Source organism: Spea bombifrons, chromosome 10 (assembly GCF_027358695.1).
Source record: "Spea bombifrons isolate aSpeBom1 chromosome 10, aSpeBom1.2.pri, whole genome shotgun sequence".
Taxonomy (NCBI): domain Eukaryota; kingdom Metazoa; phylum Chordata; class Amphibia; order Anura; family Pelobatidae; genus Spea; species Spea bombifrons.
The window spans coordinates 19,614,329-19,641,873 of NC_071096.1; the positions used below are offsets into that span (position 1 = coordinate 19,614,329).

Here is a 27,545-nt window from a genome sequence, read left to right on the forward strand (position 1 = left end):
TGCGATGCGCACCGCTTCACGCTGAGCGCCGGCACCCGAGACAGACGCCTCACAATCCCACCACTCCAGTCGGGGCATCGCTGAGGCAGGCGGCAGCACGGAGCAGGGGAGACAGAAGCGCACCCCTTGGCCCCCCTGACTGGCGGAACTCCAGGGCCCGGTCGCAGTCGCGCCCCCGGTTGTTCCGCCACTTACTGTATATATATTACTTAAGTTATTTATATGTTACTAAATAAACCTGCTTAAGAAGACTTAGAAGCTATGGTCTTGATTGCTGTTTTGTCACTGGAAAAGTTTAAATATTCAAGACAAAGAATAATCTAACATACCTTATTGTTATGGATCCCTAACAGGAACATCTTAGTTGTGGAACACACATAGTCTTGCAAAACCACATGTTTTCAATTTCAGGCAGGTTTAATACCTGTTTAAAATCTGTGTAATGGAAAAAATGCAGGTTTAACCCAGTGGTTACCAAGTAAATCAAGCACAGAACAGTTATCACCACCTAACCACTAAGTGGTGGTATGCCTCAGGGTGACCACTCTTATATTCAGGTTCATATTCCATATTTCATTTTATTTGCATATATATTTACAGGTTATGGATCTGGCTATTAGTATTCGACAGTTTATTTTCCGCAGTGTATGGTTGTTCATAGCACCTTGTGGTTCCTCGTCTTTTTGGGGTATAAATAGGGAAAGGTTGAGGACCCACAGGTACAAAACGGTTAACAAAATAAATAAATATCATAGTAGGTGCTATAATGTGTAAGGCCTTTGGTGATCATGCACCCCTGATTGCCAAAAAAGATACCAGATTGAGTCAATTTTAGGTTTGTCCTGCTTCCCAGGAAACAACATTACGACGACTGCGAAGAATGATATCAGCGTAACACAGGCTGCACTTTGTAACCCATGCAATGATGTTTATGACATACAGAGTAGCATTAATTTATTTTTATTGCTGCTTTTATTTCCTTTTTCCCAGAAGATTCACAGACCAAACATACTGTAGCGATCAGTATGCATCTGGCAATTTAAATATTTAAAGGGATTTAACAAAGTATAGGAGGGAAGTTTATTTCAAAGGAGGGTAGATGGACATAGTCTAAAACTAAAGGTAATGTAAGGAACTTTAATGGGAGGGTGGTAGATAACTGGAACAGTTTCCCACCAGAAGTGGTAGAGGCTATATTTTAAAATACACAGGATAGGCATAAATCTATCCTAAATCTAAGACAAAATCAAGGACTGATTAAGATATCAAGTCTTAACAGGGGTGTTTACCACCATTAAGAAGCCTTCATTGTTGGTGGAGTCTGCCCTCTTTGCCTGTTGCATTATCACCATTATACCCCCAAAAAGTTCAGTCATTATTTTTTAAACAATATTCAGTACTTAACCCCTTGTGACAGTGGCTGATTTTATCTTTTGTACCCTTTGTGACAATTGCTGTTTTAACATTTCTGCACTGCTTGTGTTTAGCTGTAATTTTCTTATTTCCCGTTTACTGAACCCACACAAGTTATATATTGTTTTTTTTCAAGACAAGAAGGGCTTTCTTTAGATGCCATTGTTTTGAGTGTATCATATTATTTACTATAAAAAAGTATAAAATATAGTGAAAAATGTAGAAAAAAATGACTTTTTCTAACTTTTACTTGAAAAATCTTTTACTCATCTATAAAAGTTAATAAAAAACCCTATTTAGATTCTACTATTTGACCCAATGTTTTTATATATATTCTTTTTTGCTTTCTTCTGGGCGTTATTGGGCAATAAGTACAGGTAGTGTTTTGCTATTTCAAAACCATTTTTTCCAAATCTTGTAATTCTTCCCCTCATGTGCTATTTCGGGTATCTTTGAAGCCGGCCAATGCAATTTACCCCATCAAATCATATATTTTTGAAAACTAGAAACCCCAGGTACTTTTAATGCTGGTATTTTAACTCTTTCCATGGACTAATTCTACCACCAGTCTTTGTCAAACTTTGTGGTAGTCATTTGTTTGTGTTTTTTTCACACACATTTTACTTCAGGTATGAATTTACAGGTTTTGTTATATGTCACTGTCATAAAACACCCCAATACATGTTCAGCAACATCTGCTGAGTACAGTGATACCCCACCTGGCGGTTTGGGGCAAAAGGGCCACATTTGGGGCATACACATTTTTCAATGTTGAACTTTGCCATTTGGTGATCCACTGCCCATGTCCTATTTGGTACATCTTTGAGCCTGGCCATTTCAGTGTGCCCTATATATTTTTGAAAACAAGACACCCCAGGGTATTTCCAGTGCTGGTATTTTAACTCTGTGCATGCACACATTTTACCACCAGCAAGTTTGCAGTAGTATTTTTTTGTGTGTATTTTCCCCACACACCAGTGGTGACTCTAGGAACAATATATAGGGGGTCACACAAGATACCACAGTCAAACCGGGGGGTGCATTAATAATTTCCACCATACCACTGAAAAAACATATATATATATATTGTCAAAGGTAATGTGCTATGGAATGATACTTTTGATGATACTTTTGTTATTAGACTAACATAATACTTGATCATTCAACATAGGAAGCCTGAAGCCACAATTTAGTGCGACTAATCCTTGAAATAAATAACACAATACCTTAACTTTTCCACTAAATGATTTCAGGGCCTTGAACGTTTTGTCCTCTGAAGTCACTACAACTTCAGGAGGGCATTTTTTCTCTGGATAAGTATAAATTAAATAATTCCTACTGTAAGTTAAGTGCCAGGAAACAGATGACCAAACACACACACCAACACAGGCTCTGTCACACCGACACCCAGACCCACACACACCAACACAGGCTCTGCCACACTGACACCCAAACACACACACCAGGACAGGCTGACACCAGGACAGGCTCTGCCACACCAACACCCAAACACACACACACACACCAGGACAGGCTCTGACACACAAACACCCAAACACACACCAGGACAGGCTCTGCCATACTGACACCCAAACACACACACCAGGACAGGCTCTGCCACACCAACACCCAAACACACACATCAGGACAGGCTCTGCCACACCCACATCCAAACACACACACACACACACACCAGGACAGGCTCTGACACACAAACACCCAAACACATACCAGGACAGGCTCTGCTACACTGATAACCAAAAACACACAAACAGCAGGACACAATCTATGTCACATCTACATCAGGAGATTTTTTCACACTGCATTGTCATTTATGCCCCCCTTAGTGTTTTTGCCCCTTGTGTATTGATGCCCCAGACAGTACCCTTTTAGTATAGATTAATGTGGTGCTCCCACACCCTTGTATGATCGCCTCCAGCCACCACTATTTGTATTAATGCCCCCAGCAAGCCCCTCCCTTTATTATTGATTTATGTGATGGCCCCAACGCATATATACGCATTAGACATGCATTTTTTAACTACATAATGAGTACTTATCTCTTTGAAGTCAAGACTATGATTGAAACATAATTTCAAAATTACAGCTGAACTAGCAGTTTCGTTAACCCCTTAAGGACAATAGGCGGTCCCTAAACCCATCGAAAACAATGCATTTTGAGCCTGTACAGTACGGGCTTTGTCATTAAGGGGTTAATATTAGACCCTGTGCCGATATATATAAACATTAGATCCTGCTGCTGATAAATATATAAATATTAGCCCCAGTTGCCGATATATTTTATTAAACCCTGCTGCCAATAGCAGGTATAGATCAACACCTTAACACACAAACCCAGCTTTGCATGTATAGATCAATTGAAGTTCACTTGTGATCTCAGCACTGAAGGTATATATCAAATAAACATAATCAGATATACAAATCCTGTATTTACAGGTATACAATAATAATATATGAAATGTAGCATTGCAGGTATAGATCAAATAATTACATGGAAACAGCATTGCAGGTATTAATCATCTGAATAAGACATACAAACCCTGTATTTGCAGGTATACATAAATAATGTATGGAAACATAGCATAGCAGATATGAATCATATACAGAATAACACAAAATCCCAGCTTTGTGGGTATTGATCAATTGGAATTCACATAAAAACACGGCATTAAAGGTATATTTAAAACCCCCTAAATTATAGCCATGTATCACAGGTTGCACACCCCAAAGCCAGCCCTGGGGTCCACACTGCCCACATAGAACCTGACCAGCACCCAGATAACATATATAAGATTTGCCATCTTTATCCCCAAATTGCCCAGCACAAGTCAACTTTGTCCCATATACACCCTACCTGTGCCATCTTGGTCCCCAAGGCTCAAACATCCTGCCCATCTTTGCCCTTCCACAATTATACATCTATGATACACACAAACACTTTTACAGTCACTCACTAATTCACACTTTCATTCAGACAATTCATCCACACATTAACTCATGCTCTACCTCATTCGGACAATTCATCCACATATTAACTCATGCTCTCCGTCATTCAGACAATTCATCCACATATTAACTCATGCTCTCCCTCATTCACACAATGCATCCACACATTAATTCACACTCTTTACTTATTTCAATATTCTTACTACCTTCTTCCTCACCATCTACCCCCTCTCCCTCCCTTATCACTTTCTACCCTCTCCCCCCTTTCGCACTATCCAGCCCTTCTCCTTCCCTTGTCACTTTCTACCCCCTCTCCCTCCCTTATCACATTCTACCCTCTCTCCCCCTTTCTCACTATCCAGCCCCTCTCCTTCCCTTATCACTTTCTACCCCCTCTCCCTCCCTTATCATTTTCTACTCCTTCTCCCTACTCACTATCTACCCTCTCACCCCTTTGTAGTTCTCTCATCTTAGGTCCAGCAACGGGAGCACAACGCTTCTGTCTTCCTGCTCTGCTGCGGTGCCCGCTGCTTCACTGGTGAGTGCCGGAATATGATATCATATTCCGGTGCACAGCATGAAATGTCGGCACCGCGACAGGGGTAGAGGCCTCGCAACAACTCCATTGTTTTTTTAAAGGACGCCGCCATCTTGCGATGGCAAATCTCCGGAGCGGTCACGGCGAGTCCTGGGGTGGGAGTTTGGTGCCGCTGAATGCCTCTGATCGAGGCACTTTAGCGACACCTTTGAACAGACGATTGCCTCCTAAACTCTTTTAAAACCGGTGTCCGCCGGTTGACGCCCCGGGGAAGGGTCAGACACAGCCCCTGATGCCGATGGCGGTGTTGCTGAATGCCTCAACGTCGAGGCATTACAGCAACACCGTCTGGGTGCAGAAAGCGAATGTAGTCATGACGTGTATGGGCCGTCAATTATCATTAAGGGGTTAAAGATAAGCTATTTAATCTTTCTAGCTCTTAGGTAAGGTGTTTTTTTAGCTAAATGCAGCAATTCTGAGAGAATCAATGCGATATGTTTTGTATTTTCCCCATTTTTGATCTGTTGTGCTCTAAGTGAAGAGAAGTTCCTCTTGGGTGCAATGACATTGATACAGCCATCGATGTTGACACAGTCATGATGTTACAGTTAGAAGCAGTTTTTATTAGTTATTGTGTACTGAATGAACCCCAAACCAATCTTGACCAAACATTTCTTTGCAACATCATTGTAAACAAAGAGATTGCAGCTACATTTCTCCGACATCATAATCTGTTGGAAGATCCGACAGATAAGGGGCCACATCTTTGTGGAGCTACCCTACAGAAAAAAGGGGAAGAAACAAAAAGAGAGAACTATTGCCGGTTTAAGCTCTCCATGAAAAGGATGCCAAACTACATGTCCAGTGAGGAGTGGTAATGCTTCCATTACACAGATTTAAGTGGGAAACTTAATCGCAACCACAGTTCATGTGATATTTTAGGACCTGTGTATTATTTCATCATGAGATGCCCACAAACCTGGTGACTAACCTCACAGGAAAGTCTTCTGCAGCCATATTTTAATGTGTGCATGTTTGTATGGCTATAGTATCTGTTGAATCAAAGGGTCAAATGGTCGGAAACAAAGAACTTCCTATTTAAATACAGTGCTATCCACTAATATTGGCACCCTTGGTAAATATGAGCAAAGAAGGCTGTCACACATTGTCTTTATTGTTTAAACATTTGTTCTTTTCTTCAGAAAATGCACAAATATACTCTGTTCTCGTGGATATCCAACAATTGCAAACACAACACAGGTTTATCCAAAAAAATACAAATTGTTTAATATATGTGTGGCACAATTATTGGCACCCTTGTGAATTCATATGAGAAAAATATATTTGAAGTATATTCCCATTGATATTTTACATTTTTAGTACACCTGGTTGACTAGGAACAGGAATGGGTAAGACCAAGTAATTTAGCTGTGATGTGTGGAAAAAGGTTGTTGAGCTTCACAAAAAAGGAATTGGCTAAAAAAAATAGCAAAAGCATTGAAACTTCAAGTGGAAATGTTATGAATCAACCTTGAAGAAGATGTGTGCCTATTTTTCTCAATGCATGGTGGAGAGGATAGTTGTAGTGGCCAAAAAAAATCTCAAAATCCAACTGTCTTCAGTTTGCCAGACACTACAGGAACTTCAAATGGGATCGGGTTCTATGGTCAGATGAAACCAAAATAGTGCTTTTTGGCAATAGACACCAGTGGTGGGTTTAGTGCATTTGGAAAAGTTCCTCATACCCACTGTTAAATATGGTAGCTCATAATGTTTTGGGGCTGTTTTTCTGTCAAAGGATCTGGGCATTTTCGGCCAGAGGACCTGGACTTTTTCGAATATCAACAGATATTAAAAGAACACCTCACTGCCTCAGCAAGAAAGCTTAAAATGGTCCTTGGTCGGATCTTTAGGACAATGATCCAAAACATACATCAAAATCAACACAAAAATGGTTTACTGACCACAAAATCCAGGTCCTGTCATGGTCATCCAAGCCCCATGACTTAAACCCCGTAGAAAATCTGTGGGGTAAACTGAAGAGGAGAGTGCACCTGCATCAACCTCAAAATCTCGACGATCTGGAGAGATTCTGTATGGAGGAATGGTCTCAGATCCCTTGCCATGTATTCTCCAGCCTCATCAGGTATTATAGAAGAAGATTCAGAGCTGTTATCTTGCAAAAGGGAGGTAGCACAAAGTATTGGCTAAAAGCCAATAATTGTGCCACACACATCCTTTTTTCTTATAAACCTGTGTTGTGTTTGCAATTGTTTGATATCCATGAGAGCAGAATATTTTGTGTATTTTTGGGAAAAACATTTTCCAAGGGTGCAATCCAGAGGGAGTAGCATCAATCCTGGGTACCAATGGATCAGCTCCGGGGATGTTATGTTCCAAAAAGCGACTTGATCCCGTGTTGGGACCCTGAGCGAAATGTCCCCGGGAATAGTCTGCGCGGTAGCTAGAGTTCCACAGCCGCACCTGGGTAAACCTTGGCCCTAAAAATTGGTAATAAAACCAGGATTCCCAAAGAAGCTCACTCTCCGTAGCCACCTCTGAGTGTTGCCCACCACAAGCAAACTTTAGGACCAAAAGAGCGGCGTGGAAAATTTTAACAAATAGTCCTAATGAAAATTCATTTATTTAAATTTGGAATGACATGAAACTGGTATGTCATTTTTATATAAATACGTTGTTCCAATTTTTTGGTGTTGTTAAAATTTGTGAAACAAATAAATAGGTTGTTTCAATGACACATGCATTTTATTGTGTACACTTTCATGAAGGAGCCAGGAGAGCACATGCTAAGCCTGCTGCTAGAGTGCACACTGAGCGACTAGAGCACATGGTGATCCTGGCCCTTCAGGAAGTGGGGCAGCACATTTTACTTTCAAATTCTTGAAGGGCACAACCTTTTGCTGTACTGATGGCCCTGATAAACCAGGTCTGTGGATTGGCAGCTGTTTTTGTCGATTACCAAAAATATATATTTTATTTATCTTGTGTATTCCTTCTGTCCCCCAGTCATATTATTAATGTTGTTAGTTTGACGTTGTCGCTTCTTATTTATGGCTCATGTAATATTTTTCAGTTTACAATTTGGTATTAAGGGTCAATTTACTTACCACACCTCAGTCAGTTTAAAAAGTGATGATGGTGACAATCAAAATATTAACAATGGTGGAGTTCATTTAATGGGGTAAAATGTGAGTGTCATACTGAAACAGTGTCATCTAACACCGGTGACATGACTAACAGGTTATTTACCTATGAAAGTAAAATGATCTTTGATCTACAGAGAAGGGTTACAGGGTTGAAAGGTCAGTTCCACATGTCAAACCAACTGAAAGGAAAGATGACTAGTTAAATGGTTGGTGTCGGTATAGGCTAAATTACCTAATGTAGTGCCTCGGTGTAGTGCTTCTCAGCCGTTTCCCCACCAAATACCACCATTAAAACTTTACACTGAGAGATATACAAAATCACTGAGATGCCGGGTTCAGTTGTGACCTAATGGCAATTTTATGTTAATAAGGAAACAAAGTGATTGTGACCATTGGCTAATTCAATGATTGCACTTCAGTCCATGGTAGAGTGAATACTGTTGGATAGATAATTTTTGGGATATTCTTATGTGCACTAATCTACACCTCCAAGACATCTTGGAGACCTCCCCTGGGTTAGCACCCCATATTAAGAATTTTTACAAAAGATCATTGCATTTGTTAGATCTTTGTTAGATCAGGTTTGATCAACTGTTTTTTTCGTTAGATCTACTCTAAAATAGGCAATATTAACAATCTTTTTCAGGGGGGCTAACCCGTAGCCAGCCCCCCCTCAACAAAAATTTCAACAAAATGTTACTGATTATGATAGCTCTGCGTTAGATCAGGTTTGATCAGACAAAATTTTTGTTACATCTAGTCTAATTACTGAGATATTGCATATTTAATGAGGGGGCCCTCCCTCAACTGAAATTTGGAATTTTTTTAATGGATTTTGGTAGATATTCGTTAGATCCGGTTAGATCAACTGTTTTTTTCGTTAGATCTATCACGCAGGAGGCGGTATTCACAATCCTATTTTGTGTGCGGGGGATGGGTATACATACGAGTTGGCCCCCCCTCAACTGAAATTTGGATTTTTTTTTATGGATTTTGGTAGATTTTCGTTAGATCCGGTTAGATCCACTGTTTTTTTCGTTAGATCTATCACACAGGAGGCGGTATTCACAATCCTATTGTGTGTGCGGGGGTGGATATACATATGGGCTGGCCCCCCTCAACTGAAATTTGGATTTTTTTATGGATTTTGGTAGATATTCGTTAGATCCGGTTAGATCAACTGTTTTTTTCATTAGATTTATCACGCAGGAGGCGGTATTCACAATCCTATTGTGTGTGCAGGGGATGGGTATACATACGAGTTGGTCCCTCCTCAACTGAAATTTGGATTTTTTAATGGATTTTGGTAGATATGCTTTAGATCTGGTAAGATCAACTGTTTTTTTATTAGATCTAAAACGCAGGAGGCGGTATTCACAATCCTATTTTGTGTGCGGGGGATGAGTATACATATGGGCTGGCCCCCCCCAACTGAAATGTGGACATTTTTTTATGGATTTTGGTAGATATCCGTCAGATCAGGTTAGATCAACTGTTTTTTTCGTTAGATCTATCACGCAGGAGGCGGTATTCACAATCCTATTTTGTGTGCGGGGGATGGGTATACATAGGGGTTGGCCCCCCTCAACTGAAATTTGGATTTTTTTTTATGGATTTTGGTAGATATTCGTTAGATCCGGTTAGATTCACTGTTTTTTTGGTTAGATCTATCACGCAGGAGGTCGGTATTCACAACCATATTTTGTGTGCGGGGGATGGGAATACATACAAGTTGCCCCCCCAACTGAAAATTTGAATTTATTTTTATGGATTTTGGTAAATATTCGTTAGATCCGGTTAGATCAACTGTTTTTTTCGTTAGATCTATCACGCAGGAGGCGGTATTCACAATCCTATTTCGTGTGCGGGGGATGGGAATACATACGGGTAGCCCCCCCCCTCAACTGAAATTTGGAAATGTTTTAATGGATTTTGGTAGATATTAGTTAGATCTGGTAAGATCAATAGTTTTTTTCGTTAGATCTATCATGCAGGAGGCGTTAGATCTATCATGCAGGAGAATTGTAAATACCGCCTCCTGTGTGATAGATCTAACGAATTAAATATGCAATATCTCAGTAATTAGACTAGATCTAACAAAAATGTTGTCTAATCAAACCTGATCTAACGCAGAGCTATTATAATCAGTAACATTTTGTTGAAATTTTTGTTGAAGGGGGGCTGGCTACGGGTTAGCCCCCGCCTGAAAAAGATTCTTAATATTAAAAAAACAGTTGATCAAACCTGATCTAACAAAGATCTAACAAATGCAATGATCTTTTGTAAAAATTCTTAATATGGGGGGCTAACCCGGGGGAGGTATCATGGAGGTGTGTCTGACAAAAACAGGGTTACTTACTCCTAAGTCTTTATACAGTAATGTACATACGAATTTGTAGAAGCTAAAATCTGACATATGACTTTCGATGTGCAGTTATGACACTTAAAGACAAAATAAATAATAAAAAGTCCAATCCAAATCAAACAAACTGTTCTGAGCGTTAATTACTGTCGTCCTGCCTTTTACATTAATCATGCTAGCTTCCCATCCGCTCTATATAATTACCAGCAGACATAAGCCAACCCTGAGCTTTCAGTCAGCTGCACAGTTCTCATTTAATCAGGATAGAAAGAGCTAGGGATAACGGAAAGAAAAATGAGGTAAGAGAGAGGTGTTTTCTGGATTATTTGAGGAATTTTATTTAGCAGGCTATTTGAAGTCTCAAAGCAGAGAAGAAAAATGTGTCTGTGCCATTCCTCAATCTTTAGCAAACATTGAGTGTCTTAGTAATGTTTAGAACGTCTGCACTCCCTGGTTGGAGCTCAGTAATATTTGCCCACAGCATCTCTTGCAATGTATTGTGGTATATGACGTATAGAAGAGCTGCCATTCAAACATTAACTTGATGGATATTTTTTTCCAATGTATAACATGGCTAATGGCACAAAAAAGGTTTACTGGAGATAATAGGACTGGGGTATATGTTATCAAAGATATAAAAGGGTCATATTTTGCAAAGTATGTGGAACAGCACATTTAAAGATCAGTACAAGACCCCTTTATGACACAGGATAATAATCTTCAAATCTGGCGACATCTGGATATCTCTGTTTAGTTATAGAACTTGGTGGACAGAAATCATATTTTTATATTCCTATCCACAGATCTAGGATATTCAGGGGCCCTTAACATCCATGTATTTTCAAATGATAAAAAAGGCATCTAAGACCAGTGGGGGTCAAGGAAAGACTAGGCCTGAGCATGCAGCATGAGGCTTCAGACTTCATCTGATATTATTGGAGCAATAACAGTTGAGAATTTATTTTATTCTATAATGGTTTTCATAACAATTGGATTGTAAAATAGAAAATTTGCCAGATACTTTTTTTTGTTACCCTTTTTTTTAGTGCAACCTCATAGTATTGCATATATCAGTAGGGATCTTAAGCATTAATGCCATTTCTGTCGCTTACCCACCCTAGGGCATTAGGGATCTTTAAAGGCTATTTGGTTCTACAGGGTAGATCTCTGCACTCATGAAAGGTGTTTTGGGCTGGTGAAATACAGTCCTCATTAACTGGATAATTCAGTAGTGTTTCACTGTGGCTGTTGTGTGGCTGCTTATCCTGCTTCTTTGGAACAAATACTCACAAAGCTATCAGTGCTTGAATTTGCACATGCAGGTCCACCTATATTCAGGGCTTTATTCAGGGATCCGTGCTTGGACCCATTATCTTTAATAGTTTTATTAGTGATATTGCAGATGGTCTTCATGGAATGGTATGTCTATTTGCTGACAAAAATTTGCAACAGGATTGATGTTCCTGGAGGGAGATGCCAAGTGGCAAAACTGGAAACATGGTCAGAGATGTGGCAACTGGCATTTGACATGGATAAATGCAAAGTAATGCATAAAAACCCAAGGGCAGAGTATAGAATATTTGACACTGTCCGAACCTCAATGTGCGAGAAAGGGGATTTAGGGGTAATTATTTAAAGAGGATTTAAAGGTATGTAGACAATGTATGTATGTATGTATGTCAGCTAGTATGTAGTAATGCTAGCAGAATGTTTGGTTGTATAGTGAAGGGTATTAGCAGTAGAAAGAGGGAAGTGCTCATGCCGTTGTACAGATCACTGGTGAGACCTCACTTGGAGTATTGTGTACAGTACTGGAGACAGGGCCGGTCCTACAATGGAGCCGACTGGGGCAATTGCCCCAGGCGGCACTTTAGAAGGGGCGGCACTTTGCCTCCCCAAGCGTTTTTTTTGGTTGTTTGTTTTGAAGCGGAGGAGAGAGAGAGGGGCGCCGAGTAGTTTTCGCTTACCCGCTCGGCGCCCCTCTCTCTCTCCTCTGCGGCGAGTCTCCCTGTTCAGTCTCAGTGCCGGCTTGTAATGATGAGCGCCGGAATTTCCGGCGCTCAGCATTACAAACCGGCACCGTGGCAGAGCAGGGAGACTCGCCGGCAGGACTCTTTAAAGGTGAGTACCGGGGGGGGGGAATAATGGCGTCAGCGAAGTTTAAAATGCCGCCCCCCCCCCCCGCGTCGGCGGGGGGTCATTTTAAACTTCGCCCCAGGCGGCGTTAAGTCTTCGGCCGGCCCTGACTGGAGACCATATCTCCAGAAGGATATAGGTATGTTGGAGAACGTTCAGAGAAGGGCTACTAAAATGGTTCATGGATTTACAGGATAAACCTTACCAGGACAGGTTAAAGGATCTTAACATATATAGCCTGGAAGAAAGACGTGAGTTTATTTAAAAGGAGAAATGCTACCACAACGAGAGGACATTGTCATAATCTAGAGGGGCAAAGGTTTAATGGTAATATCAGGAAATCTTACTTTAGAGAAAGGGTAGTGGATGCATAGAATAGCTTTTCAGTAGAAGTGGTAGATGTTAATACAGTAAAGACATTTAAGCAGGCATGGGATAGGCATAAGGCCAAGCTAGATATAGATCATGACAATTAGTATGATCTGTAACAGTATTATTCCCTCTGAAGCACAGCTCTTGAAACTGGGCTCCTAATATTCTAGTTTTGTAGCTTTTTCATGGAGTGTCAAATATACCTTTAGACCTGCTATTGATTATTAGAGCACCGTTTTATCCACAAGTTGTCATTAATAACAGGCAGAAACACATCTAAGAGGTGGATGTTCAAATTTCAAATCAGTTCAATTTTAAATCCGCACGCCATCAACCTTATGTGTGTAGACAGCACCAGACATCAATGCCATGTGTCTGTAAGCTATAAACATTGCTGAAGTGCACACTCAATGAGCAACTCATCAATGTATACAAACCATCAATGTGTGGGTTTTTCCCTGGGGCTATAAATATGCATTATGAAAAAATCAGTAATATAGACTATTCAACTGCCAAGAGTTAAAGCTACCAATTGGGCAATGTCCCTCCATTTAATTTAAAATGAATATGTGGGTAATACCAAATGTGTGTTATGTGACATGGTGAACTTCAGTATGGTCAAGGAGAATCCATTGGATGTCCATAAACAACATGTGCTCAAGAGATGATGTGCGTTATTTCTCGTAGGCACCTGACTTAGAAAGTAATGCTGTCTGCTGAGGCTGGAGTTTTACCTGCTGCTATGATGGCTGAGTATCCAACAAGGCATAAGTGGCACCTATTGTGCAATGTTAATTATAACTTAACATATAAAGAGCAAATATAAAGACTGTAAAATAAAAGAGGGCTAAGCTTCAATATCATGAGCAATTCTATGAATGTGTGTAGTAATCCAAGGGTACAACAGAGCCAATATTTTCTATATCATTATAGAGAGAATGTGTAACACCAACATACAGCAATCATTGCAATATTTTATAAGGGACAATCCAAGTTTACAAAGTTAATCAATTATTAGAAAATCTTTTTGCAATTATGTTACACAACTAGAAATGTTCTTCTTTAACATGAAAATAGCTGTGACCTCAAACTTTTGAACAGTAGTGTGAAATATTTGCTCGTATTTGCTCGATTATAAGACAACCCTGATTATAAGACGACCCCCCAAAATCTGAATATTAACTTAGGAAAAAAAGAAAAAGCCTGAATATAAGACGACCCCAAAGAAAAAAAGTTTTACCAGTAAATGTTAATTCATGTAAACTATTTTTTTTAATAAAAGCTATGATTGAGAAAAATATTTTTTTGTTTTTATTTCTTGTATTTTCCAACCTGTCCCCCAGTTACGCACATCTGCCCCCAGGCTTGCCACTCCAATATGGCACTGTGGCCCATGGTATGCCTTTTAACCCTCTATATGCCACTGTGCCCCATGGTATGCCTTTTGACCCCCTATGTGCCACTCTGCCTCCAGAAATGCCTTATACCCCTATATCCCATTCTGGCATTTAGGGGGTTAAAATGCATATTATGGGGCAGAGTGGCATATAGGGAGGTATAAGGCATTTCAGGAGGCAGAGTGGCATTAAGGGAGTTAAAAGGCATTGTATAGAGCACTCTGCCTCCAGAAATGCCTTATACCCCTATATGCCACTCTGGCATTTAGGGGGTTAAAAGGCATATTATGGGGCAGAGTGGCATATAGGGAGGTATAAGGCGTTTCAGGAGGCAGAGTGCTCTATTAAATGCCCCCTTAACGCCACTCCAGAAATGCCCTATGCCCCCATTTAACACACACACACCCTATACCCCCATTTAACTAACACACACACACTCTCTCTCTCCCCTCTCTCTCCTCTCAGCCCTCTCTTACCGGTGCTTCCAGCTGGGGCAGCGGGTTGACGTCGCCTTCCGCTGCAGCCGGAAGGAGGTGGAGTTGGCAGCGGGGGTTTGTATGCGTCCGTCGCGTATACTTTCCCCGGCTGTCAGAGATCAGAGTTCCCCGCACCGGTGCGGCACCGGTTCAGGGAGCTCTGATCTCCGACAGTCGGGGAAGGTCTACGCGACGGACGCAGACAACCCCCGCTGCTAGCCACACATCCTTTCGGCTGCAGCGGACGTTGTCTACGCGGATCGCTTAGACGTCAACCCGCTGCCACGGCAATACAGCAGGAAGCACCGGTAAGTGTGTGTATGATGGGGGGGGATCCAGGTCCCCTGCAGCGGTGCGGGGGATCTGGATCTTAGTCTCCTAATCAGACCTCTATTTGATGTCTGATTAGAAGACGACCCCGATTAGAAGATGAGGGGTATTTTTCAGAGCATTTGCTCTGAAAAAAACCTCGTCTTATAATCGAGCAAATACGGTATATATATATATATATAGATAGATAGATAGATAGATATAGATATACAGTATCTCAGAAAAGTGAGTACACCCTTCACATTTTTGTAAATATTTTATCATATCTTTCATGGGACAACACCGAAGAAATGACACTCTGCTACAATGTAACGTAGTGAGTGTACAGCCTGTATAACAGTGTAAATTTGCTGCCCCCTCAAAATAACTCAACACACAGCCATTAATGTCTAAACCTTGGCAACAAAAGTGAGTACATCCCTAAGTGGAAATGTCCAATTGTGCCCAAAGTGTCACTATTTTGTGTGGCCACCATTATTTTCCAGCACTGCCTTAACCCTCTTGGGCATGGAGTTCACCAGAGCGTCACAAGTTGCCATTGGAGTCCTCTTCCACTCCTCCATGACAAAATCACGGAGCTGGTGGATGTTTGAGACCTTGCGCTTCACCACCTTCCGTTTGAGGATGCCCCACAGATACTCAATAGGGTTTAGGTCTGGAGACATGCTTGGGCAGTCACCTTTACCCTCAGCTTCTTTAGCAAGGCAGTGGTCATCTTGGAGAATCTCCAGAAGATGCAAAATGGGGCACGCTAAACCAGTGGAAGCAGGAAAAGGAAGAGGCGTGTCAAAACAGAGTCACTCCTCCGAGCGTCCGTTGGTCTAGCGTGCCCCATTTTGCATCTTCTGGAGATTCTAGCTCTGCTCAAGGTGTGCTGGAAGTGAGGTACGGCGGGTACGAGAGAGTTTGTGAAGAAAAAGGAAAAGGAGGAAGAAATTAAGCAATAAGAGGAGGAGACGGAATATAGAGAGCGAATATAGTGCAATATTTACCACACATAAAAATACTGATTGGTTGTTACAGGCTATACTATTGTTGTTATTACTCTTTTTCCCTCTTTCCACAATTAACATGAGCAACCCCTAAGTGGAACTGTTTTTTTTGTCAACATACGGAAAGTGTTGTTCTAGGGTGGCAGCTGTGAAAAAAGAGAGGGGAAGTTTTTCTACTTATTACACCATTATATTCACTTATAACCACTCTTCTTTTTTATCACAGCACTCATGCAGGCCCAGACCATGACACTCCCACCACCATGCTTGACTGTAGGCAAGACACACTTGTTCTTGTACTCCTCACCTGCTTGACGCCACACATACTTGACACCATCTGAACCAAATACGTTTGTCTTGGTCTCATCGGACCACAGGACATGGTTCCAATAATCCATGTCCTTGGTCTGCTTGTCTTCAGCAAACTATTTGCATGCTTTCTTGTGCATCATCTTTAGACAGCCATGCAGCCTCACCTGCTTGCCGCCACACATACTTGACACCATCTGAACCAAATACGTTTATCTTGGTCTCATTGGACCACAGGACATGGTTCCAATAATCCATGTCCTTAGTCTGCTTGTCTTCAGTAAACTATTTGCAAGCTTTCTTGTGCATGATCGTTAGACAGCCATGCAGACCCCCCACCCCTTCAACATCTGCAGCAATGCTGGCAGCACTCATATCTCTATTCCCCAAAGACAACCTCTGGATATGATGTTGAGCACGTGCACTCAACTTCTTTGGTCGACCATGACGAGGCCTGTTCTAAGTGGAACCTGTCCTGTGAAACCGCTGCATGGTCTTGCCCACCGTGCTGCAGCTCAGTTTCAGGGTCTTGGCAATCTTTACATTGTAGCAGTGTCATTTATTCAGTATTGTCACATGAAAAGATATAATAAAATGTTAACAAAAATGTAGGGGGTGTACTCACTTTGTAAGATACTGTATATACTTTATGTATATATATATATATATATATATATATATATGAAACCGTGACACATTTTTCCTAAGTTTTATAATGAAGATATGCCCTCATGAGTACTGTCATTTATAGCTGAATGAAGGCTGGTAGTTGTTGCTTAGAAGCAAAGTAACAAGACCCAGTGGAATAATCTGCAGTGTTTGCATCATCCTTTCATCATTCTGTACCTCCTTCATCGTCTCCTGAGTGATATGATTTACATGTCACCAACCAGCATACTGGACATATCAGTATTGTGGGCGTCAGGCAGCTAATGCTCATGTTGCTCAAAGGCTGAGTACACTCTACTGAGTATTTAATTTTTGGTTACACATGAAGTCTGTTTTTTAAACATAGACTTTAATGACATATGAGAACAATTTGGCCCATCTAGTCTGCCTGTAATGTTTTATTCAGAAAGGTGCAATCTTTGGCTAACATTTCTGCAATAGATTTGTTTTGTTTTGTAATTGTAGAGTCCGCAGGAACCTTGCAAGTTCCACTCTTTAACAGTGTCTCATTGAGCCAGCTAGCAGAAGGGTCATTTATGATGAATTATGGAAAATCACTGGGTTGAATTAAAATTATGGGTGCCCTAGACTCATTATGCTTCCAATAATTAGTTGAGTGGTATGGGGATCACATCCTAAAAATTTGGAAATTACTTGTTTTAAAGGGACAGTCTAATGTTGTTTATTCCTCCTTTTTAAGAAAAATAGATAACGTTCTGTATTTTAATATGCATTCTAACAACACACAGAACACACAACACAGAAGATGCAGCTCTACTGCAGCTACCCTCCTTCTCCATGGTCCCACCGTTCTTGCTACTGATTGGCTGATTGAAATCAATGACAAAACTTCCCACACATGGGTACAAGGGGTCTTTACTCCTGCCTGCAGCCATATTTATGTAACTAATGCATTTGGAAGAAGAATGCATTTTATTTTCATAATTTAATTTATACACATATTACATTACATGTTTGTACAATCAACCTTACTATTACATTATGTTATATTAATATATAATGACTGCTATGTTACATTAATATACATATTTTCCATCTTTATACGGTTTCCCTCTAACAATAAGCCAAATTACACTGATCAACATGATCCTGGAATTCATTGTCTGAAAGGTGGATAGCACTGTGATATAGCCCAGCTTATAACTCATCATAATATGGTTTCTGTGCATTTCATACACTGTTTTTAATTGTATTACATACATTATGCACCTCACACACACAGTATTCACTGTGTAAGTACATAACATCTACACAAAATGCTCCCTATTCATTACTGGCATGTGAGATACTGAGAACCCTACAATGATCATTCGCAGAATTGTTGCTGGGTCTAATCTGTTTGTTATCGGTGCACTGTGCTGTATGATGACTGCTAATGTATATAGACAGATTAGAAAGGCCTCGAGTCTACAGAGGAATGAACTGTTCATGAGCAGTTATCAGGGTCTATTTGCTTTTTTGGGCAGACCCCCCTTCATCCACACACCTGACAGATGGACAGGGATAGATTGGCAGGGATTAATGAGCTGATGCAGGGTAGAGATATTTTTTATATCAAGCTAACGAGGCTCGCACTTGTCATAACCTGAAATTAGTCTCTGTGTGTCATGATGGCTTTATGCTTCTAGCTTTGTATTGTCTCTGACTGGTTCTTATCTTCTTGTAGCATGTTAAATTACAAATACATTCTCACCAAGAAAAAGGGTGACAATATTCAGAATTTGTATATACTAAAACATAGATATTACTGAATGCAAGGACAGAACAAAATGTCCAAGTAACGTGAACTCATTAAGAGATCCCAAACCTCAAATTAAGAAAAGGCACTAGTAAAAAAAAAAAACTCTCACAGGGACATCCCAAAGTTTCTATGTTTGAATCTATTAAGACATGTACCTTTTTTATCTTGCATGTTTAATAAATGTTGTTTTTTAATTTTTTATGTATGGATTTTGGATGAGAATTATTGTCTAGCTAACAGGATCATACTTATGGGGATATCAATATAGGTTCATAAATACGTATTTAGTATTATTTCACTTTAACTTCTTTATAATCCATGTTACTCTCTGTCTGTTTTATACCATATTTCTCTGTTGTAACTCGTTTCAATTACAAAATGTGCCCAATTTCTAATCTCTTCCACCTACAGATGAATTGAATCATAAAGATAAAAAAATTGTAATCATAAAAAAACTGTTACAGTATTCATCTAATTCCTTTTTTTAAATGACCCACTTTAATGCAAGGGTCTTTAGATTAATACATCTTTTTCTTCATAATAAGTATTGAATTAAATAAATTAAGATTCTGATTGCCAGGATGTTATAATATACAGCAAAAATAGAACTCTGTAACTCACACAGAGCAATTTACACATACCTTTTAAAGGAATTGTGAGGGCTTCTGCCTTTCTCCTTCTGTTCTCTCTATAGCAGTCTCTCCATCTTACTTTCCTGGCATTTGTAAATCCAACACAGGCTGGTAAAATCCTCGGAGTGCTTCTTTTCTACAGCTAACACAGCTTATTCCACTGTCTGGTTTCGAAAATGTAAAATTGGATTAATCCATTTCCTGCTTTTTGTTTTGTTTTTTATTTTTGTAGTAAACTAATCCTTGTATCCTACCCCTTTCTCTTCTTTATGGAAGCAAGTTATCCTTCTTTATGCCAGAGAAGGGGATTGGGTCAATGTAGTAGACAATGTCGCGTGACAGAAGAGATTTAAGGACATTTCGCCCTGTATTGTATTCTTGTACATGAGATGGTTGGGTGTTCTATTTTCCAATGGGATGCCAGTAACCTACCAAAAAAAATAACCACCGATTAAGCCTGTTGGGGGGAATAAAGCAGGACACAGTTACTGCTTTCTATTGGGGCTAGGCTACTTGGACAAAAAAGATGATGGAAGATGCTGTTTGGAAGAGCAAATAAGGAAGACTGCACGTTCCACTTCTTATAATCCCACTTGATAGTAAAAACCAGAGTTAGTTTTCCTGATCGTCATGTTTCTGGAATCTTTTATCACACCTGCAAGCAAAAGAAATCAGAAATGTTAATGCTGATGAACAGAAATACACACTGAAAGCTTAGTCTGGTAACATCAAAGTAGTAAGGAGATTCATTTAGAGGCATTTGTGCCTGGTGGAATTCTTTTTGTGAAAAATGATACAATTGGTCCCTCTAACTGCCAGAGAAGTAAGCATTTCAGTAGCATTTATCATATTTGTCATTAATAAAAGAAATGTAGTATTTTGTACTAAATAGATATGCCAGCATATTTTAATGGCTAGGTATATAAAGGCATTGTGACATAATATGGTTAACTTGGTCCTAGCACAGAACATGCATAAAACATAATTCCGTGGTGGTATACGTAGTTACCTTTTCCCCAAAACAAAGATTTTTAGGGACATGCACCTGTCCCCTTCTTGCACCAACTCATTTATTAAAGCGCTGACTGTATTGTTACCTTAAAAAAACAATTCAAACAATGTTTAGTTATTTTCCCCATTTTGATTTTTCCTCTGCAGCACAATACCATCACACACACACCAACCACGAATCGAGAAATGTGGCAGATATAACAGAGCCAGGAGGCGTACACGAAATTTAAAGCAGGCCGAGAATAGAGAGAGAGGAAGGGAGTGAGGGAGAAGTGAGAACAGACAGTGCTGTCTGCGCTGTAAACCTAAGTAACGTCTCAGGCTAATTAAACTTCTTCGTAATAACGAGTACAATTGTCAGATGAACTGGAATGCAAGTGTATGAGCTTCTAATGTGTCGACAGAAGGTGGGGAAGAGGAAGGATAACGAGAGAGGCTCGTTTTGGTACTTGTTAAGCTTTGCAGATTTCCTAATGAGATGAGAGGCAGGGGAAGCAAACATGTGAAGAGGCACAAGAAGGCAAACATTGGGAGAAAGGGCCGACAAATAGAAATTACAAACCACATAAAGTTGTTATTTGGACAGTAAAAGTGACAATAGGAATCTGCATGAAGGAATAGTTGTAGTTACAATAAGCGTCTCTGCATCAATTAACAGTTTTTATAATGTATTCACGTGGCAGTAATTAAAAGATGTTAAGAGTTATTTTCACAATAACAGAAGTTATGTACACCTAGATAAAGTTTCTGATTGCAATGCTATTATGTTCTCATTTATTATAGTACAGGTGGTATATGGAATTACAGATGTTAAAGATTATTAAGAGTTACAATGGTTGATGTCCATTATAGGGAACAGTTTCTGACAATAGTTTGGTTTACATGCAAATATATATATATATATATATATATATGCGTATACTTACATGTCAGCATTGGACTAAAATAAATACAAGGAATGGCTTACATGGAATAATAAAATAAGCTATAGGTGCCGGTTGTTTGAAAAAGTAGGGCAAATCTTGCCGTTGTGGAAAATGTGAGGTGTTATGTGCAGAATACAGGAGATGTAATAAGTGCTTATGAGAAGCAAGACAATTCTAGAAACCAATTCTGTGGAGCATTTCAATACATTTTAAGGTAACGAGCATTTAATGCATCCTTAGAATAAACACAAGAACCTTGCTGAAAATGACATTAAGCAAAGATGGGAAGATGTAGGGATGGAGCTTTCTCACCGATATTACCGCCTGTATACATCGCAGTGCAGAAACCCCGGCAGACAGGAGATTTCCATTCCCAGCAGATACAGCTTTTCATTTTTGTGGAGTTCTTACTAACTCTCTGTGCTCCTAGCTTACATTTAAACACTGAAACGTAAATAGTGACTGCAGTCGGTAGCCTGACCCTCTCAGGGCAACCTTTCGGAATGCATAATGACTGTATTGAGTATTAGGACATACGTATGAGATGCAATAGAGCGAACGCACAGATTGGGAGGAGGAGGAGTGAGCGAGAGATAGAGGAGGGAGGGAGAAGGAAAGAGCAGAAGGAAGAAGATGACAAGACACAGAGAGAGCTAGGAATGAAAGAGAGAAATGGTCATGAAAGGGAGAGAAAAAAGAATGATACCAAGTGGGATCAAAATCTAATGAATTGTCAAAAGGCAGTCAGAAATAACATATAAAATAAGAGAGGAGGTGAAACTCCAGTAGAGGTGATTAATAGAGATTGTGGCTCCTCTCGGTACCTGTTCTGTATATACTTGCCTTGGGTTAGCCATGAGTTCAAGCATTGGTATACAAAAAGGGTATTCTCAGCACCTGTGATTCATGCCTATATACACATAATGATTGCAAGTTTGTCAGAGGTTGCGCCTCATAAATTTGGCTTGTAATACAGTGTGCCAAAGCTTTTTGTAGTGTTTCTATTAGTCCTCTCTCTATTACCTCCATAAGACATTGGGTTTATTATAGATTGGTATAGTGTGCAGAGCCTCTCAGTACCTATGTAAGTACAAGACATGAGGTATACGTTTTTGTGAGACTGGTATGCATAGTAAGTTATATATAGTAAATGTTTTGATAATATATAATCATGCTTGATAATGTTCAGCCACAATATTCCACAGCTCAAGAATATTCCTGTTAATCATGCAGCAAGTTCACAAAACTCTGTTTTACCCCTAAAAGAAAGACTTTAGGATCATGTATCTGTCACTTCCTGGTACTGTATATGCATACAGTCAGCATGTAGGTATGAGTTTTTGTAAGACTAGCATATATTTTTGCTCATGCTATCACATACTGTAAAATTTTACATTAATACTTTTTCCCTTGATGTAATCTGGCCTAGGACTAGCAATGCAGTCCCTCTATGGCAAGGCCTCCTCTAGCAGGATAGGTGCTATCTACACATATACTATATGGTTATATAGAGAACCCATGCAATGTTTATAGGTACATGTACACCGATCAGCCATAACATTATGACCATTGTGAGGGGAAGTAAATAACACCGATAATATTGTTATTATGGCACCTTTCAGTGAGTTGACAGTAAGTGAACATTTCGTCCTCAAAGTAGTTGTGTTAGAAGCAGGAACAATGGGCAAGCGTAAGGATCTGAGCGACTTTCCACGGATTTCAAACCACCCAAGCATGTGCTGGACAAACAAGTCTGATCCGTGTAGACCCCACCTTGCAACTTCGTTAAGTCAAGTTGTGGGCTTAAGGTGTCTGCTGCTAAAATCTTGGTGCCAGCTACCACAGCACACCTTCAGAGATCTAGCGGAGTCCATGCCCCGATGGCTCAGGGCTGTTTTGACAACAAAAGGGGGACTTACACAATATTAGGCAGGTGGTCATAATGTTATGGCTGATAGGTCTAGTTGTATTTAAATGATAAGCACATATGTTGCCTTCTCTGAAGACAGAGGTACAGGGAAAGTCTGTGAATCTTCACCTTAAGGACTCATAAAATGCAGCAGTTATTGCCTGTCACTTCCACTGAGCGGACGGCATTAACATCAGTGTATTTAATTATGCTTAACGATCCTAAAACATCAAATATTTAGAACTGAACTCTACTTCTTTTCTGGCTAAACAAACCTTCCACTCCCTGTGCTCATCACATGGAAACCAGCCCGGATCCAAAGCTAATTTGCTGCCGACTTTAATGGCTGGAGACAAGTTTAACAGACACTGTGCAGTCTAAATTATGGAATATCAGATGTTAAATTATGCTCACTGAGGCTGTGGCAGTACAGGGTTAAGTAATGCTACTTAGAATTCAGGATAGTAAGGCATAAATGTAGACCTGAGTGGAGTTGAATGATGTTAGGTAATGGTAGAACAGAGATGACATTACATGAAAATCTAACGTCAAGTCAAGTGATATTGCATGAATAGAGTAAAAAGGTGTTCTTTCTGGTTCTGGTTTAGAAAAGACTTAATGATGCTGCACAGCGGTCTGGCATGACATTCATTCGTGTTCTTGTATGAGGAGAGTTTGGCAGTGTGGCCATTGACAGGAACATATTATCAATGACACCAAAGGGTTAATTAATCCATCAAGATTCAGTGTCGGGAGAAGGGTTAATCGATTCTTATGAGCAGAAATCATATTCTGTTTGTATGTGTAAGTAGCCCAGAGACATACATGTGTCATGCTTAATTTGGAATCCCAGTGCATTCTCCTTTCAACCTGTACTCCTGAATCACGACCACAAAGCAGAACACATCACCAAGAGCAGGGTGTAGACTTTCCAAGGTTAATGCTGCCTCCATTTTCAATCTGTGAGCGAACACGCTGTTCTGATGCCCCCCCCCACACACACAATATCTACAGGTAGCCTTCTTTTGTTCCTCTATTGCTTTCTTCTTTTCTCTTAGCCAAAACCCTTCCCGTCAGACCTCAGTCTGGAAATTTCAAGTGTTGTTTACGTTAATTAAAAAAAATCCTATCGACAAACCTGTTACATCTGACACAATAAGTGGTTTGCATCAGCAAACATCTGACAGATTTCCCTTCTAAGTGCATCTAGATTTATATATGTAATGTATACCTTTTATGACCCTCTAAGTGCTTATACCTATCCATAGACATCTATATATTATTCTCTCCTTTTATGGGCTTCGTTGTTCAGCCTTTCAGTTACAACTCAACTAAACCTATAACTAAGCCTATACCTCCTATGTACACACCCACATATATATATATATATATATATATATATATATATACACACATTTTTCTATAAATGCAGTAGGTATAGACATTGTTTTTATTATTTTATGTATGCATAAATTCAGCATCTTAATGGATTAGGAGTGAAGCGGTGTGTGTTTGTGTGTTGGAAGGGGGGGTAGAAGGACATAAATAAATATATCTGACGAGTGTTGGCGATAATGAATTAATATTGATTCCCAGACACGGGAAGGAGAGAGAGGGGAAGAAGTAACAACGTGTGCTCAGCTAATGTTTTATGGGGGTGCACTCTCCCTGCACCTACCTAGCAAGATCCAGAGAGGGCAACTTTGAGAAAAACAAAGCTGTAAATAAGAGGGGAAATATGGGAGAGACGTTGTTTTCCTGTATAACTCACTATGGATTTCATTGAGTTACGGAGCCCCTGACTCCTGAAATTTATAGCAATCCAGCACTAATGCACTTGGCAACATTTCCAGAAGCCTAAGCGAAGAGACTAAACCCAAAGTGAGATGAGGCCAGTGTTAAAACCCCCAGATTTTAGGGGATCATTCCTTGTCTCCACTGGTATTTATATGGGTGGCGTAGACTGGTTATCGAGCACCTTATGATATGATTACTAGATAGTTGCCAAGTTTGTGCCATAGTAGAAAGTATATTCCCTGTATTTCCATGGATGCACTGATCGGTCTAGTAAAAGAAAAAGATATTTATAATAAAAAAAAACAAGGAGGAATCATATATCTAAATACTAGAATTGGGCGCTGGCCAACTCTTCGTGTTCGTCTTCGTGGGGGGAAAAAATCCTCGTATTCCATGAATATTCGCCCATTCCTGTGTTCTGTTCGGGCGAATATTTGTGTACATTCTTTGTGTTCGTTTTTTTCTCTGTTTTTTATTTTTTTTAGCTTTGGCGCCAGGATTTTAATGGTCCTTACGAGCAACTCCATTGGTTGCCGGCAGGGGCCTTTTCTGCCATCAACCAATGAGGTGCAGCTGCTCTTCATTGGTTGATGTCAGACGAGCCCCCTGCTGGCGACCGATAGAGTCGCTCGTACGGACCTAAAAGTCTTGGTTCTGAAACTCGGCCTGGGGAGACCACTGGTCTCCCCGCTCCAGGAGTTAAAAATCCGTATGAGCGATCAATAGAGTTCCTTGTATGGACCGTTAACTCCTGAAGCCAAAACTAGGCCTGGGGAGACCATTGTTCTCCCTGCTCCAGGAGTTTAAGGTCCGTACAAGCGACCAATGGAGTCGCTAGTACAGACCTTTAACTCCTGACGATGGAACTTGGGGAAGAGACCAGGGAGATTAGTTGGAGATATTAACGAAGACGAAGTTGTGTGTCTTCGTCTTTGTGTACGTTTTGCCAACTCCATGTTTGTTTCTTCAGTATTCGAAGAATTATCCAACACATTTGCAATTCTTGAAGCATTAAAAGAAATGTTGGTTTCAGACTATCATCGTACCTGTAATTGCCAAATACCTTTCTATTCTACAGCCCCCAAGCATGCCAACACTGGGCACCTTCCACCTTCATCAACTTGGATGGCTGATTAAAACCTTTTGGGTCTGCATGTTGCTGGTGATATAAAAATACAGCATGTGACCTTGTGTATACAGAATGCCTGTGATTTATGGGTAGTCTTAAAATGCCAGGCCAATTTCTCACTAACTGTCCGTTCAAACCCAAATGGTCCCTCTTTAGGAGGAAGAATCACTCTTTGGTGACACAAAAACCCTCTGCCATTTTTTTCCCTTAATAACTTCTTGGACCTTAAAATGGATGGCTGGATGAGTACCAACCTTTAAGTCAAATAAAGGTGTACATAATGTGTTTCTAAACAGCTAATTGCATGTTTCTCAGTTAACTTCTCTATCTGAAATGTTTTTCTAAATGACTTTTCTCAGCCCCTTTGGAACAGGGGCATTTTAATAACCTAAGGACCAGAGGTTTTTTTGCCATTTTAATATATGTTTTTTAAAGCATAATTATCCATATGATTGATGAACCTGCACACATTATACATCATTTTGTTAACGAGAATTAGGGCCTTCTTTTAAAATAATAGAAATTCATAAAAGAATTATTAGTGATAGATTAAAAACCTATACTAAAATAGAAAACAAAATGCTTAAAATGTCTTCTATACTGTTGGTGCCACAGCTATGCAATGACCCAATTTATTATCAGCAACAACTCCTGATTACAATCATACCCCACATACATATTATTTTATGTTCAAGAGGGTCACATTCTTTCTATACATATTACCCAATATTACATATTTTTAATACTATTGGCTTAATGGGTTTTGAGGTTATTTATTTTTATATTGTTTACTTGTAGAAGTAGGGCTTAAGGAGCACGTCTTTTTAAAATTACATTTTAAATTACATTGGTCCACTTGCCTGACAAGATAATCAGAAAGAAATACAGTTTTCCACATAGAAAACAACTGATAGAATATCACATTTTCCCATGACTAATAACTTTAAAATTCTCTTCAATTACTCTCTACAAAATTCTCAAATTACTATATGGTCCACATGTGGTGGAGTTGTCCTGCACTGCAACCGTTATGGAAGACGGTTTTTGCTTCCTTTCGCTCTATTCTTCGTCTCGACCTCGACTTTACCCCTGAACTGGCCATTTTACACATGTTCCCGGACTCACTCCCCCACCCCACGAGGAAACTCGTGATCCACATTTTATGAGCCACTAAACTCTGTATTGCTAGGAACTGGAAGAGACCATCTCCCCCTACCTATGCGGACGTCGTCTCCACTCTAGAAAATCATA

General features: G+C 39.9%; 2 protein-coding genes across 4 annotated transcripts in view; one reads left to right on the top strand and one right to left on the bottom strand.

The window, feature by feature from the left end:
• Nucleotides 1-27,545, top strand: part of MACROD1 (mono-ADP ribosylhydrolase 1) — a 362,985-nt gene that overhangs the window by 265,145 nt on the left and 70,295 nt on the right. The window lies entirely within an intron of this gene.
• Nucleotides 1-27,545, bottom strand: part of FLRT1 (fibronectin leucine rich transmembrane protein 1) — a 130,441-nt gene that overhangs the window by 56,856 nt on the left and 46,040 nt on the right. The window contains exon 2 of the mRNA XM_053448671.1: nt 19,532-20,177. The gene's annotated coding sequence lies outside the window, so the exon portion shown is untranslated. The remainder of the gene's footprint in view (nt 1-19,531; nt 20,178-27,545) is intronic.